The sequence below is a fragment of the Equus asinus genome, chromosome 18 (genome assembly GCF_041296235.1).
Source record: "Equus asinus isolate D_3611 breed Donkey chromosome 18, EquAss-T2T_v2, whole genome shotgun sequence".
NCBI lineage: Eukaryota > Metazoa > Chordata > Mammalia > Perissodactyla > Equidae > Equus > Equus asinus.
The window spans coordinates 35386764-35409692 of NC_091807.1; the positions used below are offsets into that span (position 1 = coordinate 35386764).

General features: G+C 48.8%; 1 long non-coding RNA gene across 2 annotated transcripts; it reads left to right on the top strand.

The window, feature by feature from the left end:
- Nucleotides 1-1762: 1762 nt before the first annotated feature.
- LOC139040991 (uncharacterized) lies at nucleotides 1763-22222 on the top strand. 2 transcript variants are annotated; one of them, XR_011495411.1, is made up of 4 exons: nucleotides 1763-2219; nucleotides 2554-2693; nucleotides 9291-16740; nucleotides 18360-22222. It is a non-coding gene; the product is annotated as an uncharacterized lncRNA (long non-coding RNA). The 2 variants fall into 2 exon arrangements; XR_011495410.1 differs by lacking the exon at nucleotides 2554-2693 and having other exon boundaries at nucleotides 9288-16740.
- The last annotated feature ends 707 nt before the right edge of the window (nucleotides 22223-22929 follow it).

The following is a 22929-nucleotide window of genomic DNA, read 5'->3' on the forward strand; positions in this document are numbered from 1 at the left end:
GGTCAGGATGTCCTTGCCCACTAAGCACCTTGGATCATGTGTGATTCTGGTCTCCTAGTGGCTAAGCTCCAGCTCCTCCCAGTGCCTCCCACCCTGAGGATGGCGGCAGCCCTAGGCCCTACAGAACGCACGGTGGCGAATCCTGTGTGAGTCCTGTGAGGTGCAGGTTTCCCAAAGCAAGTCTTCCCTCCTGAGGAAAACCAGTAACACTCGTCACCCAGGCCCACGCAGGCATCGAGCATGGCAGGGAGGAGTCAGGATCCAAATGATGATTAGTTGTCACCTCGCCTGGCCTGTCTGTGGCTTTCCTTACTTAATGACTTCTATAGCAGAAGGCACTCCCTATTGAACACTTGTCTCTACAGAGCTGGACCCCGGCCTCGGGATCCCCGAGTCTACTGGGTCAGTAAGAAGCAGTCCTTGACGTTGAGAATGCCATGGACCATCTCCAGCGTGAACAAGGCCCTCCACCTCAGCGGCCACATGCTTCGTCTGTGGAAGGAAATCCAGGGAAACTTTGGTGGAGAAATGACCAACCATGTTCAGTTGGGGGGTTCCCAGACCCGGGATCAGGGAGCAGCCGTAAAGTTCTTAGGGTGCAAAAAGCAATCCCGTCAACTGGCCTCACCAGTCCCAGGCAGAGCCCGGCCCTGTGCCTGACGGGTCATCAAGGGCACCAGCCTAGTGTTTCGGGAAGAACCCAGCTTTCAAAGTTGACTTCCAATTGCTGTGAATCACTGTCTGATTCAAATGAGGGCCTGGGTGGACTTAGAGATAGCAGATTGCCTCAGATTAATCCCCAACTGCCTCAGCAGATAATTCACCTCCGGGAGTTGCAGGCACAGAAGAGAACAAAGCATTTGCATCTAAGGTTCGAGAGCCGGCTCCAAGCGGGGAGGACTCCCGTGTTCAGCGCCTTCCCCATCCTTCCCCTACGGTATCTAACCACAATCCATCCCCTCACATAGATGAAAAGGAGCCCTGACGTCATCAGTCGGTGTCCACAGCCACTGCCCTGAATAACTGGGTGCTCCTTACCAGGTGTTCTCTCCATTTCCAGGTGACTTTTGCTGCCACAAAGTGCTCCCGTGGTGTGAGTAACAAACGACCACCTCACGACTCCAGCCACCCTCCAGGTCCACACAGCAGAAGTCAGCTCCCTTTGTCACGGGATGTTCCCTCCCATTATGAACAGCCCTCTGTCTTCGCTCTGCAGAGCAAACCCTAGGCTCTCTGAGCTTCCTAATACATCACGGCCTAGCCATCCTCCTCCAGGCTTGCTCCTCTTGGAGGCCTCCATTGCAGAACATGGCAGCCACACCTAGGTGGGCTCACCAGAATCACCTCCTTTGTTTCAGCCACTATACTCCTATATAATCTAAAATCACATTAACTGTGTTGGCGGTTCAATCCAATAGCGGCTTATAATGAGATTTATTTAGAGTCAACCAAAACCCTTTTATAAAGGGGCACTGCCTGGCTTTCTCTCTCCAAGCCGGGAGCTGTTCTGTTGGGTTTTGGAACTAAATGCCAGACTTTACATATGTTCCTGTTATATTTCTTCTTTTTAATTTGGCCCCTCATTCCTTCCCTGTCATTCACAGTAATTTTCTGTCATTTGGAAACCTGCTACAAACTCCTTCTGGGGATTGACCCAGATTATTATTTAAAAAGCATTTTCAGGATATTACAGATGCATCAAACCGTGTCAGTCCACAGCTTGCTTTTCTCACTTTCTTCAAAAGGCAACATGAGGCTACTTGTTCATTGCTTGGCTAAACGGTCTTAAAATGGTGGAGCCAGAAGAGAGGTTAGAGAAGGTATGGTTCAAGTCCTTCTTTTACAGATGGAGAAACAGGCCAGGTGAGGTGAAGGGGTGCCAAGAGACCCTGCAGTCACTTGATCTGTGACAGAACCAAGCATAGTGACTCAGATATTCCAACCCAGGTTCACTTCGGTTATTTGCTCAGCCGGGAACTGATGGACTCATTGAACCAAGTCTACCGGAAAATTCCAACAGTGGACAACAGATCCCCTGCCTTTGGCGAGGAGAGGCTAGGTGGGTCCGTGGAGCAAGGACACTTAAAAGCCACAAGAGTCCACCAACCGATGAATAAATAAACATGCTCTCTGGCCATACAATGGGATATTATTCAGTCGTGGAAGGGACTGAAGCACCGATCCGTGCTGCAGCGTGGATGAGCCAGGACACCTTTATGGTAAGTGGAAGAAGCCACTCACAAAAGCCCACACATTCTACGATTCCATTTATGTGAAATGTCCAAAATCATCTAACCGGGAAAGAGAGAAAGTAGCAGGTGGTTGCCAGTGGTTGCCAGTGGTTGCCAGGGGCTGTGGGGGGTTGTGGAGCTAGGGAGAGACTGCTAATGGGTACAGGATTTCTTTGGAGGGGGAATGAAAATGTTCTGGAATTAGATAGTGGTGATGGCTGCACAACTTGGTGAATACACTCAAAAGCCCTGAACTGTACACCTTAAAATGGTTTAAATGGTGCATTTTATGGTATGTGAATTATATCTTAATTTTTTTAAGAAAAAGCCACAGGGATCTTTCAACTGGTGGACAGCGAGGAAGAAAGCAAATGAGGAGGAAATGATGTTGTCAAGAGCCACATCCTGCTCCCCCTGCTCCCGACCAAGTCCGCTTTCCGGGGGAGGGAGGATGCTCTCTGGGTGAGTTCTGCCCAGAAGGGGTCTCTCCCAGCGTCCGGGCTCCTCTGACGGCTCTGCCATAGGAGGGAATGGGGACACTCCATGCTGCTCTGCAACGCCAGCTCCGTGTTTGCGGGAAGGGCAAAGGATGCAGCCATCCGCTGTCCTCTGCCCTCCGCTTGCCCGCTCTGCAGAGCACACAGCCCTGCTCGCGCCCAGGCTTCCTTCGGGAGAATTCCGGGCGCGGCCCTGCAGAGCCGCGGGGGAGCGACAGCAGCGAACGAGAGTGGAGGGGAGCGACCCACCCCTGCGCCACCTGCCCTCAGCAGGGTGGGCACAAACAAGGAGGGAGAAAGCGGAGCGCGGTCAGCACTTGTGCAAACCGAGCCTTTTCTGGGGGCGGGAGGCGGATTCTGATGAAGGTTTGCAGAGATGAGGCCGCAGCAGCAGAGCAGCAGCAATGTGGGCTGGTTTTAAGAAGCACTAAATCTCCGTGTCAGCTGGAAGCCTGCTCCTCTGCCGCGGGCTGGACGGCCCCGCGTGGGCGGCGCGGCTCCTGGCGGCGGCCCCGGCGTGGGCGGTGTTCTCCCAACGGAGTTCAGGGCCCCGCCGGGTCACCCACCCAGACTCGGTCCCTCCTCCCCGGGACGGCTGGGCCCCGTGCCTGGGAGGACACACGCCGCGCACACAGACACCACACACACGCACGACACCACACATCCCACACCACACAGTACAACACCCACACACATACCACACACGAACACACTACACACAACACACACACCCCAGACACACAAAGACACACTACACAGACACACAACACACACCCCCCACACCACACAACACACATACCACACACACCCCAGACGCACACAGACACAATACACGTGCACAACACACACACCCCACACCACACACACACATACACCACACATAGACACACCACACAGACAGATACCACACACACCACACCACATCACACAACACAACACATACCACACTGCATACATATATACCCCCCCAAACACACCACACACACAGACACACATAGACACACCACACAGACACACACAACACTCAGACACCGCACACACACCATACCACACGACACAATACAACACACACCACACGCACCGCACCACACACACCCCACAGCCTCCCTCTCTCTCCCCCACCCCACCGGGTGTCATCCCACTTGAATGAGAGGAGCCTCTAAGGCTTCCCCGGAAAAGAAGGGACTGGAAAACACGGAGGCCACGCTTCCCCAGGGAGACCAGCGCCATGAGGACAACTTTTTGGAGCTCTCGGTGTCTCCCAAGAACTTCCAGAACGTTCCCTAATGGAGTCGCCCCTGCGGTGAGGCCGCTGTAAAGCATCGTGGCCGGTGGTACAGAAGGAGGAAGAGAGGGGACAGCTCGCCGAGGCACAGGGCAAATCCGAGATGGACAGCACCCCTGGCTCAGACCCCGGGTGGACCCGCCGACGCCCCCGTGTCTCTGGGGGAAGGAGGTCAAATGAGGTCAGAAGGCGGGGCCCAGCTCTCCAGGTGCCAAAGGGTTAAGGAAGGAGGGCAAGAGAGTGGCTGGCGGTTGGTGCGGTGAAGTAACCTCTAGATGACATCCTGCCCTCACGTGGGCACAGGCTGCTGGTTGCTTGCCTGTCACCAGGAGAGCCCAGTTGAACGGGTAGGCAGCTGGGGGTGGGGGGCCGCCTCTGCCCTCCTCTCCCTGTGCTGGCCAAGGGAGGCCTCCGGGAGGCTCCTGGGCTCGGTTCCTTCCTTTCTAGTCCACAGGACGGATTCATCGTTAGGGTATCAGCACACCTCACTCCCAGGAGAGCGCTCCCAGCGCGCCACACTGTCTGAGGGCATGGTGGCAGGCTGTCGGCGCTCACCGGTGAGCGTTGTTATCGTGCTAGTGGGGCGGAAGAGAGAAAACTCGACTCGAGTGAAAGAACCTTGAAGACCTGTATTTCCACATGGGGGGTTTCCTATGAGGCTGAGCCTGGGGAGACTCTCTCCCCCATCAAACCCCCATTTAGAAGCAGCCACCCTTCGTCTCTCCAAAGGAATCATGTGCAGCGGGACCTGACTTCAGAAGGCCCGGCCTTGGGAGGGAGAGACGTCTTCAGTTCATTGTCTCGCCGTGGAAAAGATCATTACTTCGCGGAGGCGGCTTCCTCTGACCCCATCCCTCCTCTAGGAAGAAGTTAAAAGAGGAGCTGTCCCCTGAAAGCCGAGGGCCACACACACTGAACTGGCCTCTTTATGCATGGCCTGGGCCAGCTGCTCGTCTTGGTGTCAGTGACTACTTCAGCACATAATACGAAGCACAGAGAAATACTCGCCCCCCCTTTTTGAAAGGCATTAAAGAGAAGATATGTCTGAAGTCAAAAAGAGACACAGAAACAGAAGCAATGAGACACATTCTATAGAACAACTTCAGAAGACGGGATCAGGATGACCTGGGGGTTTGTTCCGAGCCCTTCGTTGGAAATTTTATTCATTTTCACTTTGTTTAAACTGGGCTTTTTAACTAAAGCCATTGTCTAAATGCCGCTGTGGACATTTTCGGTACTAGGCATGAACTCAGGGCAGATGTGTCACCTCAAGGACACAGTTTAACCAGGTGAATTGTATTTGGGCTGAAGTGACTTGAAATTCCAGGTTGGATGACTTAGATGGACCCTTAATGGGCACAATGTGAACGCACATCTGTACAACCAGGTTGATTTGTGTATTCTTGTTAGAAGGTGTGTGTTGCGTGTTCCTAATCAGTGGGACCTGGGTATAGTATCAAGAGTTCAAATTCAACTTTACCATTTACTCGCTGAATGACCTCAGGCTAATTAGCCCCTTCTAGACTTGGTGTCCCCATCTCTAAAGAAATGGTAGTCAGAATACTGCCTTTGTAGGCTGTTGTAAGAGTGAAATGAGATGTTGCCTGCAGAGGCTGGCTCCGAGTAAGCATTTCTCTTTGCCCCTGGAGGTTTTTTTCCATAATAAATTTTATGCACCTTGTAAAAATCAAATGATGACGAATTCATTCTGAAGTTTGTATGGGGAGGCGAAAGACCCAGAATAGCCAAGGCAATACAGAAGGAGAAGAGCAAAGTTGGAGGACGGACCCTACCTGACTTCAAGACTCACTATAAAGATACAGCAATCAAGACAGTGTGGTATTAGAAAAAGAAAAGACAAATAGACTAATGGAACAGAACAGAGAGCCCAGAAATATAATCCACTGATGTTTGACAAAGGAGCAAAGGCAATACAATGGAGCAAAGATGGTCTTCTCAACAAACGGTTCTGGAACAACTGGACATCCACATGCAAAACATGAAGCTAGACACAGACCTTATACTCTTCACAAAAATTAACTCGAAATGGATCATGGACTTAAAGCTAAGACGCAAAACTAGGAAACTCCTAGAAGATAACATAGGAGAAAATCTGATGACCTTGGTATGGTGGTGCCTTTTTAGATACAACACCAAAGCATGATCCCTGAAAGAAATAATTGATTTTTAAAAACCTTCTGTTATGTGAAGGATAATATTAAGAGAATGAGAAGACCAGCCAAAACTGGGAGAAAATATTTGCAAAAGACACATCTGATAAAGGACTGTTATCCAAAATACACAAAGACCTCAAAAAACTCAACAATAAGAAGACAGACAACCCAATTAAAAAATTGAGGGGCCGGCCAGGTGGCTCAGTGGTTGGGTTTGCGCACTCCGCTTTGGTGGCCTGGTATTGGGGGATTTACATCCTGGGCGTGGACCTATACTCCTTTCATCGAGCCATGCTATGGTGGCATCCCACATGCAAAAAGTAGAGGGAAATTGGCACAGATGTTTGCTCAGCGACAATCTTCCTCAAGCAAAAAGAGGAGGATTGGCACTAGATGTTAGCTCAGGGCCAGTCTTCCTCACCAAAAAAAAAATTGGCCAAACACCTTAATAGACAAGTCATCAAAGAAGATATATGGACAGCAAATAAGCATATGAAAACATGCTCCACATCCTATGTCATCAGGGAAATGCAAAAGAAGGCAATGAGATACCAGTGCACACCTATTAGAATGGCCAAAATCTGGAACACCAAATGTTGGTGAGGATGAGGAACAGTGACTCTCATTCATTGCTGGGAGGAATGCAAAACGGTGCAGCCACTTTGGAAGACAGTTGGGCAATTTCTTACAAAATTGAACATACTCTTATCACACAATCCAACCATCGAGCTCCTTGGTATTGACCCAAAGGGGTTGAAAACTTCTCTCCACAGAAAAATCTGCACATAGATGTTTCTAGCAGCTTTCTGCATAATTGCCACAACTTGGAAGCAACCAAGATGGCCTTCAGTAGGTGATGGAAAAATCCAGACAATGGAATATTATTCAGTGCTGAAAAGAAATGAGCTATCAAGCCTTGAAAAGACATGGAGGGACCTTAAATGGATATTACCAAGTGAAAGAAGCCAGTCTGACAAGCCCTTCATACTGTTTGATTCCAACTATATAATATTCTGGGAAAGGCAAAACTACGGAGACAGCACAGAGCTCAGTGGTTGGCAGGGGTTGAGCATGAGGGAGAGCTGAACAGGCAGAACAGAGAGGCTGTTTAGGGCAGTGACAGTAGTCTGCATGACAGTATACTGATGGATATATATCATTATACATTTGTCCAAACCCATAGAATGCACCACGCCAAGAGTGACCCCTAACGTCAACTATGGACTTTGGGTGATTATGTCAACATAGGTCTATCAGTTGTAACAAATGTACCACAATGCTGAGGGATGTTTATAATGGGGGCAGCTGTGCATGTGTGGGGACAGGGGGTAAACGGGAAATCTCTGGACCTTCTCCTCAATTTTGCTGTAAAATCTCAATTAAAAAAAGTCAGGGCCCACCCAGTGGCATAGTGGTTAAGTTCACGCATTTTGCTTCAGTGGCCCTGGGTTCTCCAGTTCGGATCCCGGGCATGAGCCCATGCGCTGCTTGTCAAGCCATGCTGTGGCAGGCATCCCATATGCAAAGTAGAGGAGGATGGGCATGGATGTTAGCTCAGGGCCAGTCTTCCTCAGCAAAAAGAGGAGGATTGGTGGCAGATGTTAGCTCAGGGCTAATCTTCCTCAAAAAAAAAAAACCCTCAAATGATGATTTGGTTATTTTATTCACTGGAGCTAATCAAAGGGATGCCTATAAGGTTACTGAAATTTGTGTTTTGGTTTCCTAGATTTTTTTGTGAGAAATAAGGATTGAAGAAAGAAAAAAAGAGGGAAGAGGGAGGGAGGAAAGAAGGAAGAAAGGAGGGAGGGAGAGAGGAATGGAAGGAGGGCGGGAGGGAGAGAAGGAGATAGATGAGCCTATGTTAACCAAACAAACTCGCCTCCTGAAAATAGAGCTAACTCTTATCTCGTCCTCGCCTATTTATCTCTATATAAATCAGAGAAAGAAAAGGCCTTCCTGGCTTTTCCTTCCTCACCTGGGGTGCCTGCAGGCCCTCCCCTGGACAGGCAGGGGCCTGTCGCACCCATTTATGAAGACCTTCTTTTTCTTGAAACAGTACCTTGAATAAATACTCCTGGAATTAGAAATATGTAAAAGCATCTGAAAAGTAAACACACACACACACACACACGCACACAATACAAAAGGAAATGCGTTATTCACAGTCAGACCTAGTGCAGTAAATATTTGAGGAAAGAATGAATTCTAGCCCCCAATGCTATCTTTGAGTATAATACATTATACTTTGCCGTAGGGTTGGCTGCAAACTGTAATCCCATTTAGTTTTGTCATTGCACAGATTAGAACTGCTATTTCATGTCACCTGTTTTATAAGATTCAGACTGCCTTTTTCAGATCACTTGCATCACAGCCATCTGCTAAAAAGGTGTATTCCAGACCTTTCCAAATGTCCAAAGCTAGGAATACTGAAGAGAAGTAGTGCTATGTAACTGACTTCTTCGGGAAGGGGAGGGAGAAACGTCTGGCTTCGAGAGAAGGGAGCAAGTGAGAGCTGATGTGGGTTCCAAAGACAGCTGGATACCTGGGGCAGGGGGTGGGAGAGGGGGCAGGGAGGGTGGGGGGAGGTCCAGCTCTGTTGGAAGGGGTGCAAGGAGGTAGGGAGAGGGCGTGGCAGAGGCAGAGGCTGGCGAGGGGGGCGGTGGCCAGGGCACTAACATCTTTCTCTTTCAAAGTGAGCGCCTAAGACACACTGTTGAAGACGCAACAAACCTATTATTTTGACTTACAGAGTCAACCAGTCCAGGGACCAAAATAGTGTAATGACTATATTGGCAGGAGGGCAGAAGAGGAGATGAGCTGCCTCGTTTCTCATGACAGAAAGCCTATAGATATTGCCAAAAACGGATATTTTTTAAGCAGTATGCATACATTACTTAGCAACCTGGCAGTGGTTACCGTAAGGACTAGAAACAGAAATAGTTAGAAATCTCATTTAAAAGGGTTACTTCCGTGGAGCTAGACAGTGATGGGGAGTGTTGGGCAGGCACTCTTGTTTTCCGAGATAAATCCTTCTACGCTGTTTGGTTGGTTTCCCCAGCCATGTCTTACTTACAAAAGAAACTTATGATTTGTGTTTGAGGAGCTCTCGGCCTACCCCGTGCTGGTTGTGTCAGCCTCTTTGGGTCGAGGGGCCCAAGATGGACATCGGGAAAAGCTTCCATGTGGGCCCCCGGACCGCTGCTGGACCCTCATCAGCACCAGGGAACATGGTGATGGAACGAACAAATGAATGAATAATGAAAGAAGAACCTGTCCGATAACAGCTGTTGTTCGCGTAGAGTCAACGCTGGCTGTTTGATAAGTGTGTGAATGTGCCCGTCTTGCCCAGGGCCCACAGCCCAACAGAACACGAAGGCAAAACTGGCTGTTCGGGGCTTACCCAGTCAAGCTGCCTCTCTCCCATACTCCTCCTCCCGCATCCCCTCCCATTTCTTTTAACCTCTTCCAATTTTAAAAATAAGAAATTAAAATATTGAAAGATACATCATACCCAAATCATTTCCAAAAGTGTCCTTGGCTGGTCGGGTGACCGTTTCATTTAGACCCCTCGGCAATTAACACCAAGGACAGATGCCCCAACTGACAGAACCTTCCCGCAAACCTCAGTGCTTTCAAGACTTGAATCCAGGTCCCCCAAAGAAAAGGCTGAGACAAACAAAAACAGAAAAAGAGATTCTGGTTTTCCACCAAGCTCAAAAGGCCTTTATCAGAGCAAGTCAGAGCTCTCCCAGTGGCCAGCTCGTTCTGTTTAATCATCAACTGTGCTTATCAGATCCTTGATTTGGAAGTCCCTTGAAGAAAAAAGGTGCAAAAAGAATCCTTTTGTGCTTTGGAGATTGATTTCAAAGCAGGCCTTGAGGTCACCAGCGGACACGCCTTAGGCGGAAATTACCAGCAGGAAACAAAATGTTCCCATTTGATTTCATAAAGTTGGGCGGAACCCCTGGATGGGGACTCACCATTGGGATCTGAGCAGGGCCGAAGCACTAGTCCACCTGTCCGTTTTCTTTGGGGGCAGAGGGGATGGCAGTGATGCAGGTGGGGGCCTGCTCTGACTCCCCTGGAGGTGTTCCCGCATCCTGATACCTGGGCAGAGGCTGGAGGAGACCTGTCAGGTCTACCCACTAGAAACCAAAGCTCACCTTGCTGTCTGAGACCCTGGAAAAGGGAGTCCCTTGAATTGTCCGGGTTTTGCTTTCCTTGGCCAGGTCTTCCCCATAATTTAGAGATTTGGGGTTTTAGGTGGCATTTGACTCAATCAAAGTGATCAGCCGTCAGGGGAACCTGATAAAGCTGAGGGTCAGTTCCCAGATCCACGGTTCCAGTTCCAATATCCTCTCCTGGGGAGATCAAGCGAGAAGACCTTCAGGAGCAGGATGACAAGAATCACCGCAAACAGTTGATATTATTATCAGTGAAGCCCACAGTGAGTCGGGTCGACGTCCCGGGACCCTGAAGCCAGCCGTGGATGGCGTCTGATTGAAAAACCCAACAACCCAGCAAGGAAAGCATAAAGCCAAGAACAAATGAAGTCACTCAAAAAGGCCAGAGGAAGGTTCCGTCACAACACACAGTAAAACTTCTTCCTACCTTCTTTCTCCATCTTTCTCTCTGTATCCCACATTTCAGTTCTTTGAAACTTTCTCTCTCTCTCTCTCTCTCTCTCTCTCCCCCCTCCCCAAACAAACGCAGCCACCCTCTCCCAGGACACTCTCCTTGTTTTCCCTGTGCCTTTTTTGTGCAACAGTAGTTCCCAAAGCTTTCTGTTGAAAACCCCACCATTTTCTCCCTTTCCAAGACCCCGTCTCTTTTCTCACACCTAAACCAAAAGATCAAGATCAAGCTGGCATTACAGAATGGGGGGCCCTTGGGCGTGGGTCGGGAAAGAGAGGCTGCGATTATTGGTGGATTTAATATGTGGTCCCTGAAGCACGACTGAGACATTGTTGATTCTCTACTGTGCGTTGGACACCATATTAAATTACTGCATTTAACAGATGTCTAAATTGGGGTTTTCTTCAGTGTATTCTGACTCTGTTCCAGGGAGATGTTCCTTGATAAGAGGGTTTGATAATTAGCCACATTTGGAAAGTGTGTCGTCCCCTATCTGTCCCCTGGAGGTTCCCAATGCACATTAAATTTCTGATAATTCTTGCGGTAAATATGCATATTTATCATTGGTGAACCTGGCATTTCCCTAACTTATTTGATCACTGAACTAACTTGATCATAAGAAGGAGTTAATGTCAGCAGCACACCTGGCCCACCCAGACCTAGAAAATGGGAGTCGCCAAAGCACACCTGTTCCGTGTTGGTAGGTTCTGGAGAGCCTGGTGGGCATCCACTCTGATTCACTGGGGTATTTGTGGTGGTGTAGACATGGGCTTGATTAGTCTTGACAGAGAGGTTTGTCCCCAAGACGTAGGGGGTGATGAGCCAATAAATAAAAGATGAGCCAATAAAACAATCCAGTGATGACTTTAAAACAAGAGAGGAGCCGGTGATGAACCCAGCAGTCCTGGTGGGAGAAAGCGCCCTGTGAATGCGATGGGGAAGGTCAAGAGGCGTGGATGCCTCAGAGACCAGGGAGTCAGATCCTAGCCCAGCAGCTCACGCTGGCCCACACAGTGGCAGAAATGATGTAATTCTGCAGCAAGCCACGGAAGCCCTAAATTGAAGCTTGCTCTAGACGTCGGCTGATAACTAGAAACAGAAAAATCAGTAAATCAACTTGGTGCTACTGGATGGCATTTATTTTCAAAAATGGTTATGGTTCTTCAAAAACCCCCAGATCGCTTTGTTTCCTCTCTCACACTCTCCTTCTCTACCAACCGCCCCCACAACATCATGGTCTCTTAACCGAATTGAGACCTAGCATGATCCATGAGCCCCAGGAAAGGATTGGCAAGCCTGTCCCGCCTGAGCAGGGGTGTCCCACCAGCCCAGAGCCAGCCCCCCACTTCTGGCATCAGGGCTGCTGTTTTGAAGGGCTGCTTTGAGATCTGTGGCTCCAGGCATTTTGTTATTTTGCTGTTTACTTTGGAACTTCTTAAAACAAACCTCAAAGAAGAGAGAACTCCTGTCTGAAGCTGATTCCTTTTAGAATCCAAGAGATGACTCACGGAGGCTGTTTTGGCATTTATGCTCCCTGTTGAGTTAATATGATTAGACTCATAAATTCTATTTTTGAAACGTAGACTTTGTACCCTGAATATTCTTCCAGAACAACAAAAAAAAAAGCGGGGGGAAATGACATCCTTGTTTACATATTTGGTATTATCTAAATATGTGCTATTTGCCCTCGTACTTTTGTCTTTCATCGTCTGTTTTTTTCCGTTGGATTAAAAAGACGGGGCAAATTCTTCAGTAAACTTGAGGAATGCTCTTTAGAATAAGTCTTGTCCGTGTACAAGCTAATAATATGAAAAGTTCTGTTTTCACCAAATGTCCATTGACAGATGAATGGATAAGCAAAATGCATAGACACTCAATGCAATATTCTTTAGCCTTAAAAAGGAGTGAAACTCTGACATTTTGCTACATGGATGAATCTTGAAGACATTATTTTAAGTGAAATAAGCCAGTCACAAAAGGACAAATACAGCATGACTCCACTTTATGAGGTCCCTATAGAGCGGTCAAATGCATAGAGACAGAAAGTGGAATGGTGGTTCCTAGGGGCTGAAGGCAGGGGAGAATGAGGAGTCATTTAATGGGTACCAAGTCTGAATTTGGGAAGATGAAAATTTTTTGGAGATGGATGTGGTCTGATTGTACAACAGTATAATGTACTTAATGCCATTGAACTCTACACTTGAAAATGATTTAAATGGTAAATTTTATGTTATGTGTGTTTTAACACACACACACACCAAGTTCCGTTTTCTCTGGGAACACACATGGAGCAATACCCAGAGCCTGAGGCTTCCCCCTGATTGTTTTTGATCTTACCAACCCACTACTCCATAAGTAACCAAGTTACTTGTTCTTCAAAGTGAATGCATGGCCAGAGCTAAGTCCCCCTTCATCACAGAAGTGGCACATTCCAACCAAGGGAGGTGGTTTTCTCACACTACGCGATGGATGTTCTGGGCAGGGGCCGGGTGCAGCCTTCCTTCCTGGGAAAAACGTCTCAACTGTAGAAATTTGATGGCTCCTGAGATTTGTTTTAAGTCACTGTAGTTGGTACATAAGTTAAGGCGCCTGCCCCTTTGTTCTTGTGTAATAAATGGTCGACTCCGGAATGTTCAAAGAGACAGGGCCCTCCACTTGGCCATAAAACGCACCCTAATCTAAAGACCGCTCTGTTTCATTTTTAACTGTGCGGCAAATCCAAGTTTTTAAGTGTTTTGTTTGTTAGATAATTTTCGATAACTCCTATAAAGCAAGGTTGCTCATAATAAAAGACTTCATGTGTGCCCATTAAGAACAATGAATTGCATTTACCACAAACCTCAAAAGAAGTATTTTGTTGTTTGAGGTTTAAATGAAGAAAGAAAGATCTTTTTTCTTGCCACTAGAATAAAGGTCTTTTGAGAACTTCATTTTTGAAAATCTCGGGCATGACCACAGAAGTAATAAATGCCCATATCATATGTATTTTCATGCTTTTTCTTTAAGGCATGTCACGTATTTCAGAATTATACGTTAAAAGATATATACAGCCAGGTGAGTGACAGGTCGTAACATTTCAAAAATAATCCTTGTCAAAATATGATAATCTTTTTAACTAGGTTTGTCCTGAGCATCTTAGTCTCCCTTCTGTCTTTTCAATGCCCCTGGACGGATTCTAGAAAAGTAAGCAACATGGAGGATGGATTGCATCAAACAGAACAAATTGTCAGATAAATTTTACAAGTAAAAAGTCTGCCACGTGTTTTTCACATGCAGGCCATTCCCAGTTTCTTAATTGGGGCTAATTTGGCGTGAGGTCAACACACTCCATTGGCTTTACTCTCCCACCTTCACACTTCTAGACCAGTTGATGTACCCTCAGGGCAAAGGAGGTTGGGAAGATGGATAAGAACTCAATTACCACCTGTTTCCAGGAGCCTAATTAGGAAGGTCTCTTTCTGGCCAGGGCTGGGGGAGCTACCATTTAATACAGCACGAAGGGCCTGGGGCTCAGCTGGGTGTGATTATTGCCACTTGAGATGCACAGCCAGGTGCCATATTGCATCAGCTGTGACAAAAATTTCTTATTAGGGCAGCAAAATGACTTAGGCGTGGCTATCTTCAACTCAACTCCGTTGACCTTCCTCCCCCTTTTCTGTGCCCTCCTTTAAAGTCTGGGCAGAAAGCAGGTTGAGATTCCTTCTGGAGGTCTGAAAATGAGCCACAGGAGGGCCCATTCCAATGAGGTATACATTTTGTGCTCATGGAAGGCAGGCATGGTTGGAGCCCTGCCCAAAAATAAAGAAGCCCAGTGCAGAGCCCACAGAAGGCTGGGAAAGACCTCCCTGGTGCTCAGAATGAGGGTGGGGATGGGCGTGAAGGGGCAGCCCATGCTTGGCAGTGGAGGGCAGCCAGCACAGGCGTGTCTTGGACTTTTGGAAACTCCCGTGGCTGTGAGGAACCACATGAGAGGACGCAGGCAGGGGCAGCCCCTGACAAAGCTGCAAGCTAGGGCCTCCGTAGCCCTGTCTACAAATAATGACTCATGCAACGAAGAAAATAAGACAAAGTGATATACTGAAGAGAACTGGGGTGATTTTAGATGGATGAGCAAGCCACAGCCAAGCTAAGACCTCAATGATGAAAAGGAGCCAGGAAAGCAAAAACACAGGAGGAAAGCTTCGGGTGTGGGCAAAGCACCAAATGTGAAGGCCCTGAGGTAGGAAGGTCTGGGGCGTTCAAAGGGCAATCGAGTGTTCGTGTGGCTGGAAAGGAAGGAAGGAGTGGGGAAGGTGCAGGGAGCTGAGTTTACAAACGTGGGCAGGGTCCCCTACTCAGAGCATCACTGGGGAGGAGTGAAGATGGACTCCAAGGCTCCTCAGATGATATTCTGTTCTCACCTGCAGCCCTGGACCACCCAGGAGGCCAGTGGAGGAGCCGTCTGACTCAACAGCCAGTGAGGCTGGCCTCCTGTCACCCTTACACACTGCTGACACAGGCGCATTCCTTCCCTGGTATTCCCTCCATCCACTGTAAACATTTTAAGCCATTATCCGCATACAGCTTATTGCCGTCTCAACACAGAAGGCAAAGCCAGGACACCAGGCCATCCTTTCCACCCATTCTTTTTTTCTCTGTGGTTTAGGTAGATCAGTCTGTCTCAACTGGAGACATTTTGGGTTGGCACAAATGGGGCAGGAGTGCTACTGGCATCCAATGGGTCGGGGCAGGGATGCTGCTCAACATCCTGCAGTGCACAGGACAGCCCCCCAACAAGAGAGAATTCTCCCATCCAAAATAGCAATAGATGGGTGAGAAGGTCATCCTAGGAGATTACTAGGGAGGATTTTGCTCCAGAAAAAATGACCCATAAAAAGCCGGCTCAGCTCCTTTCAAAATTAAATACCTCCCTCCTTTGTCACACATTGGAAAACAAGTGAGTTTCTATTTCAGTCCGCAGGGTGGGTTTTCCATCTGTTTGGCCGGCTTTCTGGCAGAGGCCCGATGCATCATGGACAGCTAAGCATGGTTTGCCGTGTGTCGGGAGGAGAAGTCCTAGAATGGGCCCAAGCCGTAAACAGGGGCAGGCAGACCACCCTGAGCTCTGGGGCTGCTCGGAGCTTCGGAGGCTGGAGCACACCCACAGGGTCCTCCCCGTGAGAAGTGGCTCGAAGCAAGACTTCAAGCTGTAGGGAGTTCCCAGCATCATGAGTCTTCACTTTGGAACTTTTCCCTCCTTTTATACACAGCCACAAGAGCCCCCAAAAGGAAAGCAGACGTGTGTCTAAGAAAATACCCTTAGGGGCCAGTCCGGTGGCACAGCGGTTGGGTTCGTACATTCTGCTTTGGTGGCCCAGGGTTCACTGGTTCAGATCCTGGGTGCGGACCTGCACACTGCTCATCAAGCCATGCTGAGGCAGGTGTTCCACATATAAAGTAGAGGAAGATGGGCACAGATGTTAGCTCGAGGCCAGTCTTCCTCAGCAAAAAGGGGAGGATTGGTGGCAGATGTTTGCTCCGGGCTAATCTTCCTCAAAAAAAAAAAAAAGAAAGAAAGAAAGAAAATATCCTTAAATAGATATGTCAGGGATGTCATCACACATCACAGTTGCCATGGGCTGAATTGTGTCCCCATCAAAATTGATAAGCTGAAGTCCTATCCCAGGGTCTCAGAATGTGACCGTATTTGGAGGCAGGGTCTTTAAAGAAGTGATTGAAGTAAAATGAAGTCATTAGAATGGGCCCTAATCCAGTGTGACTGGTGTCCTTATAAGAAGAAGAGATCAGGACACAGACACACACAGAAGGGGACCAGCTGAGGACACAAGGAGAAGACGCCGTCTATAAGCCGAGGAGAGAAGCCTCAGGAGAAACCAGCCCTGAGGACACCTTGATCTTGGACTTCCAGCCTCCAGATGGTGAGACAATAATCTGTGGATTAAGTCCCCCATGCTGTGGTACTTTCTGATGGCAGCCCCAGTAAACTAACACAACAGTCTTAGAGCTGTAAGGGGTTCTGAAATTCTCCCGCATGACCTGCCACCCAGAGCCAGCATCTCCTTTGTGGACACACCCTGAGAAGCAGTCCCGTCTCTGTTCACTGTCAGGGATGGGGGCATCACTCCTTCAAAAAGAAATTGTTTAGCATGGTGTATTAGTTTCCTCTTGCTGCTGTAACAAATTAGCACCAACTGGGGAGTTGAAAACAACAGCGATTTATTCTCTCACAGTTCTAGATGCCAGAAGTCCAAATTAGTTCCCCTGGGCTGTGCTCTGTCCGAGGCTGCAGGGAAGACCCTGTTCCCTGCCTTTCCCAGTACCTGGAACTGCCTTCCTTGCACTCCTTAGCTCATGGTCCCTTCCCCCATCTTCGAAACCAGCAGCGTAGCATCTTGCTTCTGTCATCCCATTGCCTTCTTCTCTTCTGTCTGTGTCAAATCTCTCTCTATCTCACATAATACTTGTCATGGCATTCAGGGCCCACTGGACCATCCAGGGTCATCTCCCATCTCACGATCCTTCACTTTGTCCCATCTGCAAAGTCCCTTTTGCCGTACAAAGTAACATATTCGCAGGTCACAGGGGTTAGGACATCCTTGGAGGGAAGGGCATTGTTCAGCCTACCACATGCCTAAGGCTGAGTTCTCAAGTCAGGCCACTTGCCACTTTGTGGTCCACCAGCCACCCTAGAGGGCAGGCCCCATCAGTGGTGACTAGAGTGGTTAAACCATGACACGCAACCTAACTTGGCAACCTGTGGATCACGAGCCCCTCCGAGAGAAGCTGGGGTGTTGTAGACCCTCTGTTGAGCCATGCTTGCAAGGCCTGCCTGGAATATTTTCCTGGGGATATTCATATTTTTGAAGATAGTTTTGGACCAAAGGGATGAAGGTCAAATGACAAGGGCAGTATTAAGGATGAGGCCCTCGCCCTGAGCCAGCAGTCACCCACTCTGTCAAAGGAGACAAACAAGCAGGGTTCAGACAGACAGAGATCTGAAAAGTTCTGGAAGGGGCAACACCCCCAAGACCAGACCTCCTCCTTCCTTTTGAGGTCGTGCAATAGATTGCTTATGGGAAGTGGGGTCACCCGCTTCTCTGTCACTTTAGCCAAAACAGAGCAGGGTGGATTTACAAAGCATTTGTGGAGGTTTGGCTCAGCTCATTTTCTTCTCCCAACCCAGCAGGGTTTTTTTTTCTTTTCCCCTAAAAGCATGCCTTTAAAGAAATGCCCCCAAACAGTCACAGGGAACTTGAATACTAACAAACACATCATTAAACATATACGACTTCCTTCCAGAACATTCTGTCCAGATGGGGAGGACAGTTGAGGCACTTATTTTCAGACCACCCTCGTTATGGTTCCCGCCCACCCCTCATTTTATTAAATTGCCTTCAGGCAAAAAAAAAAAGAAAAAGTCGTAAAGATCTAAGGTGCTGCTTCTCCTTTTTCTTTTTTCGATTAAATGAGGCTAAATAGGCCATCACTGGTTCCAGAAAATGGCCTCAGTCGCGTGCTCATTTTCTCTATTTTGCAGATCCCGAGAAGCTGCTACTACTTGGTAAGGGGCTGAGAGTCCAGCCGATCGCTCCCCAGGGAAGTCCCCTTCCTCGGAGGAACAATGCTTTCCGAGAAACCCCACGGCTGACCAGAGCCTGTGCCACTGCCTGCTGCTGCAGAGCGAAGTGGGCTCCAAGGGGCGCTGTCACTCACGGCTCTGCTGCATCAGCACCCAGTGTGCTGGGCAGCATTGGGTTCCCCGAAAACACATGCTGAGCTCCTAACCCCTGGTACCTGTGAATGTGACCTTATATGGAAAGAGGGTCTTTGCGGATGTCATCAAGTTCAGGTGAGATCAGACTGAGTCAGGGTGAGCCCGAAATCCAAGGACTGGGATCCTGATGAGGGGAATTGGGACACAGACGCAGAGGGAGGGATGGGAAGATACAGGGAGAGCGCCCCATGATGCGAGTGATGCTCCGCACGCCCAGGAGAACCAAGGATCCTTGGCAACCACAAGAGACCAGGGCAGACAGGGAGGGGTTCTTCCTCCGAGCCCACGACGGGGAACCAACCCTGCCGACACCCTCACTGCAGACTTGTGGCCTCCAGGCTGTGAGGCAATTAACTACCATTGTGTTAAGCCACCAAGCCCGTGGTACGTTGTTACAGCAGCCCCGGCAAATGAACACACTGAGTTGGGCCCTAAAACGCCTATTTTGGTCACTTGAATGCAAAAGCTGCTGTCTGGCTCCCATCTGCTTCTCACGGCTGCTCTGGAGCTTTCCTAAGTCTGTTTGGGGCTTCAAATCTGTGTAGGAACCGCCAAGGCCCTCTTGGGATTTGACGAGCTCCTAAGAGGAAAAATTGGAATGTCTCAGGGGCCGGCCCGGTGGCACAGCGGTTAAGTTTGCACGTTCCGCTTCAGCGGCCCGGGGTTCAGTGGTTCAGATCCTGGGTGCAGACATGGCACCGCTTGGCAAGCCATGCTGTGGTAGGCGTCCCACATATAAAGTAGAGGAAGATGGGCACGATGTTAGCTCAGGGCCAGTCTTCCTCGGCAAAAGGAGGGGGATTGGCAGCAGACGTTAGCTCAGGGCTAATCTTCCTCAAAATTAATTAATTAATTAATTTTTTAAAGAATTGAGACATCTCCTCCCCAGCCCTCCCTCCCCACAAGTTCTCTTAAGGCAGATGCAGCAAAACAGAACTCAGTAATACCATACACCTCACCTACAAGGGGCTCGGCTGGGGGGAAGATGAACTCCCACTGGGTATCGAGTGCATGGCTGACCCCTACTGAGAGCATCCATAGGAAATCTCGTTCCTACCCTATGAGGTGAGGGCCAAGTTTCCCTTTCCGGAGGTGCAGTGTGTGCGGCCAGGATCCCAGCCGGCCTTCTTGCTCCAAAGGTCACACAAGGATTTGCCTCACAGCTGGGGTCACGGCTGCCTCGTTCTCCATCCAGGGTCTGTGCAGGACCACCCAGTTGAAATCCAGCTCAGCATCATCATATAACTGTAGCAGTGTTCTCAAACTTTCAAGGAGCATCAGAATCGCCTGGGGGGAGCAGGGGGGCTGTAAAATCACCCACAGCCCCCCCTTCCACCCTCACCCTAGAGTTTCTGATTCCGTGGGTCCGGGTGGACCCGAGATTCTGCGTTGCTGACGCGCCTCCAGGCAATGGTGAGAAGTGGGTCCAGGCTCCAGGGGTTGAAACCCATCGGTTTATGTGAACATGGGCTGGCATCAGGAATGGGCCCGGTCGTGGTGGCCCTGCCCTCGTGTGACGGAAGGCAAAGGAGAGGAGACTGAGACTTGTCCTTCCTCCCTGCCCTCCCCTCCTCACCCTCTCCTGACCTATCCTTCTTTGCCAGCTGCCTACACTGGCAGGAGCTCAGTGCTCTGACCCGCATCCTCCACGACCCTCCCTCCATTTCCGGGTTTGTGCTCAGTTGCTGGTCACTCATGTGCTGAAGGGTCACTGAACTGTTGTTCACAGGAGGAGATGTGCCCCCAAGGAGATGCCACTCCTTTTTCCACCTTTCCCTGTCCACATCGTCCTTGCCTTTCAGAATTATTTTGCTATTCGTTGTGCTATGGGCTGAATCGTGTGCGCCTAATGTTCACATGTTGAAGTCCTAACCTCAAAATGTGACTGTATTTGGAAAAACAGCCTTTATCAAGGTGACTAAGGTAAACTGAGGTCACTGGGGTGGGCCCTACTCCAATATCACTGTGACCTTACAGGAAGAGGTGGTAGGACACAGGCACACCCAGAGGGACAACCACCACATGAGGACACAGGGAGAAGACGGCTGTCCACACGCCAACAAGAGGGTTCTCAGGAGGAACCAACCCTGCCAACACCTTGACCGTGGACGTCCAGCCTCCAGAGTGTGAGAAATAAATCTCTGTTGTTTAATTCCCAGGTGGTATTTTCTTACAGCAGCCTGAGCAAACTCATACACACTGTTTGCATTGGTGCATCTCCACTGGATTATAAACTCCTAGAGGACAGGAGCTGAATCTTTTCATTCTTGGATCTCCAACACTTAGCATGTGCCTGGCACAATTAAAGGGCACAACAATGACAATGATCATAAAAGAATCGTAATAACTATCATTTATTGAGCATCTACTGTGTGCCCAGCCCTCTGCTCAGCACTCTATACTTAACCTTCACAGCTTATAATGTAGGTACTAAAAGATGTCTATGCTGAAAATGAGGAAACTGAGGCACAGAGAGGTGAGGGAATTTGCCCAAGACACACAGCTAGTAAGTGGTGCACGTGGTGGGCTGAATACAGACCCCCAAAGATATCCACATCCTCATCCCTGGACCTGTGAATGTTACTAAAGAGACTCTGCACATGTGATTAATGGAAGGATCTTGTTGTGTTGGATTATCCGGATGCACCCCAAACACAGTCACAAGTGTCCTTGTCAGAGGAAGGCAGTGGGGGACTTGACACAGAAAGGAGAGAAGAGGAGACGGCTACGTGATCACTGAGGCGAGATGCTACGTGCTGGCTGTGAAGATGGAGGAAGGGGCCACGAGCCAAGGAACGCAGGCAACCTCGAGCAGCTGGACGAAGCAAGGAACGGATTCCCCCCCGAGGGCCTCTGGAGGGAGCTCAGCCCTGCCGACGCCTTGATTTCAGCTCAGTGGTACCGATTTCAGACTTCTCGCCTTTGGAACTGTGAGAGAGTAAATGCGTGTTGTTTTAAGCCACTAAGTTTGTGGACGTTTGTTGCCACAGCCACAGAAAACTCATATGGTAGAGACAGGATTTAAACCCAGCAGTCTATCTTCAGAACCTGCACTGTTGTTTGTTTTTCTAAGATTTTTTAAACCTTTCTCCTTTAACATTTAAAACTTGTTTTTTAATTACATTTATTTTGATGGCTGTGGGGGTGGGTGGGGTAACACAACGATGTTTCACCCTGAGCTAACATCTATTGCCAGTTTTCCTCTCTCTCTTTTTTTCTCCCTAAAGCCCCAGTACCTAGTTGTATATTCTAGTTGTAGGTCCTTCTAGATCTTCTGTGTGAGCCACCACCACAACGTGGCTGCTGACAGACGCATGGTGTGGTTCTGCGACTGGGAACTGAACCTGGGCCCCCGAAGCAGAGCATGCCGAACTCTAACCACTAGGCCATCAGGGCTGGCTCTAAAACATTTTTTTAAAGAGGTAAAATTTCATATAGTGAAATGCACAATACATTGTGACAAGTCTAAACACCTGTGTAGCCCCCACCCCAACTGAGATATGGAGCAGCCCATCCCCCTTCCCAGTCAAGCCCTTCCCTGTCCGATCAGCCATGTGCTGATTTCTATCACGGTAGATTTATTTTGCCTGTTCTTGAACTTCCTATAAATAAATGTGCATAGTACGTTGTTGTGTGTATCCATAGTTGTTACTTTTCATCCATCCTCAGTTGGAATTATCATTTGTTTCATGTCCCCAAGAGGGAATTTTGAACAAGTCCTGCACAATACAAGTCAAACTAGAGACCAGGAGGGCGACGTGTTGGGTTGCCATGAGGCTGAATTGGGACAACCTGCAAAAAGTCATAGCATAGGGCCTGGCAGGCCCACAGTTAGTGCAGAAATACTTGTTTTCATTCCCTTCACTAAACAAGAGTTCATTGGTCTGAAAAGTAAGCAGCTTTTGGCCATATGACCACGAATAATATTTTATGAGCTGTAGGAGAGAAAAGACTCTCCCTCTACCCTCCTGGGTTCATGAAATAACTGGGTCCACAAAATAAACTGACGACAGGCAGATTAACAGCAGAAAATGTATGCAAATATATTCGTTTTTAGTATTATGCGCACAGGGCACCATAGGAAAAAACAAGTGGACACTCCCTAAAGGAGTGAGATCTGAGAGCTGATGTATCGTCTTCACAGGGGGAAGGGAGGGGGGAGGGGGCAACTTAGGGGAGAGCAAGTGACTTTCAGGAAAACTGCAGGAGCCCCTAGAAGACTAGATGGGAAGTGTGATAGCCTGTGACAAAGTTTGCTGGCGGTGGTACCAACTTCTAGTTTCCTCTCCCGTGATAAGAGTCCATCGTCCCTGCTGATGACACTCCTGGGGAG